This window comes from Triticum aestivum, unplaced genomic scaffold (assembly GCF_018294505.1).
Source record: "Triticum aestivum cultivar Chinese Spring unplaced genomic scaffold, IWGSC CS RefSeq v2.1 scaffold52841, whole genome shotgun sequence".
Taxonomy (NCBI): domain Eukaryota; kingdom Viridiplantae; phylum Streptophyta; class Magnoliopsida; order Poales; family Poaceae; genus Triticum; species Triticum aestivum.
In genome coordinates this window covers 3,994-5,665 of record NW_025233273.1, presented here as the reverse complement: position 1 = coordinate 5,665, position 1,672 = coordinate 3,994, and the positions used below count along the sequence as shown (strand labels likewise).

At 47.8% G+C, this 1,672-nt stretch overlaps 3 non-coding genes across 3 annotated transcripts; all 3 read left to right on the top strand.

The window, feature by feature from the left end:
- The first annotated feature begins 130 nt into the window (after positions 1–130).
- On the top strand, positions 131–249 carry LOC123176034 (5S ribosomal RNA). Its single transcript, XR_006488328.1, has one exon. It is a non-coding gene; the product is annotated as a 5S ribosomal RNA (ribosomal RNA).
- A 373-nt stretch (positions 250–622) lies between these two features.
- Positions 623–741, top strand: LOC123176044 (5S ribosomal RNA). Its single transcript, XR_006488338.1, has one exon. It is a non-coding gene; the product is annotated as a 5S ribosomal RNA (ribosomal RNA).
- Positions 742–1,110: 369 nt separating this feature from the next.
- LOC123176033 (5S ribosomal RNA) lies at positions 1,111–1,229 on the top strand. The gene has a single exon (XR_006488327.1). It is a non-coding gene; the product is annotated as a 5S ribosomal RNA (ribosomal RNA).
- Positions 1,230–1,672: the final 443 nt, after the last annotated feature.

Below are 1,672 nucleotides of genomic sequence, written 5' to 3'. Positions count from 1 at the left end.
GGAGTAAGTAGTATATATAGGGCATTATCCATTATTAGGCAACGGTTGTAATGGTAGTAACAATGGCAATCATCTTTGCAGTGGACCTGGGAGTGGCAAGCATAAGGGACGAAGGCGGGGGTAACATGTAGGATGCGATCATACCAGCACTAAAGCACCGGATCCCATTAGAACTCCGAAGTGAAGCGTGCTTGGGTGAGAGTAGTACTAGGATGGGTGACCTCCTGGGAAGTCCTTGTGTTGCATTCCCTTTTTAATTATTTTTTGCGCGTCGTGACAAACATATCGCATGTGCGCGATATATATTAACCCCGTTATATTATTTTTGACATTTGCGATATGTTTTAGCTCGCTGCTCATTGGTCACGCGTCTAGAGGCGGCATTGTGGCGCGAGGAGCGCGTTCTGAAAGGGGTAAAAAAATACGTGTTGCTGCGGTATAGAGGGAGGGGTGGAAACCGTGGTAAACTCGTCTCCGTGTTTGAGGGGGGGGGGAGTAAGTAGTATATATAGGGCATTATCCATTATTAGGCAACGGTTGTAATGGTAGTAAGAATGACAATCATCTTTGCAGTGGACCTGGGAGTGGCAAGCATAAGGGACGAAGGCGGGGGTAACATGTCGGATGCGATCATACCAGCACTAAAGCACCGGATCCCATCAGAACTCCGTAGTTAAGCGTGCTTGGGCGAGCGTAGTACTAGGATGGGTGACCTCCTGGGAAGTCCTCGTGTTGCATTCCCTTTTTAATTATTTTTTGCGCCTCGTGACAAACATATCGCATGAGCGCGATATATATTAACCCCGTTATATTATTTTTGACATTTGCCATATGTTTTAGCTCGCTGCTCATTGGCACGCGTCTAGAGGCGGCTTTGTGGCGCGAGGAGCGCGTTCTGAAAGGGGTAAAAAAATAAGTGTTGCTGCGGTATAGAGGGTGGGGTGGAAACCGTGGTAAACTCGTCTCCGTGTTTGAGGGGCGGAGTAAGTAGTATATATAGGGCATTATCCATTATTAGGCAACGGTTGTAATGGTAGTAACAATGGCAATCATCTTTGCAGTGGACCTGGGAGTGGCAAGCATAAGGGACGAAGGCGGGGGTAACATGTAGGATGCGATCATACCAGCACTAAAGCACCGGATCCCATTAGAACTCCGAAGTGAAGCGTGCTTGGGTGAGAGTAGTACTAGGATGGGTGACCTCCTGGGAAGTCCTTGTGTTGCATTCCCTTTTTAATTATTTTTTGCGCGTCGTGACAAACATATCGCATGTGCGCGATATATATTAACCCCGTTATATTATTTTTGACATTTGCGATATGTTTTAGCTCGCTGCTCATTGGTCACGCGTCTAGAGGCGGCATTGTGGCGCGAGGAGCGCGTTCTGAAAGGGGTAAAAAAATACGTGTTGCTGCGGTATAGAGGGAGGGGTGGAAACCGTGGTAAACTCGTCTCCGTGTTTGAGGGGGGGGGGAGTAAGTAGTATATATAGGGCATTATCCATTATTAGGCAACGGTTGTAATGGTAGTAAGAATGACAATCATCTTTGCAGTGGACCTGGGAGTGGCAAGCATAAGGGACGAAGGCGGGGGTAACATGTCGGATGCGATCATACCAGCACTAAAGCACCGGATCCCATCAGAACTCCGTAGTTAAGCGTGCTTGGGCGAG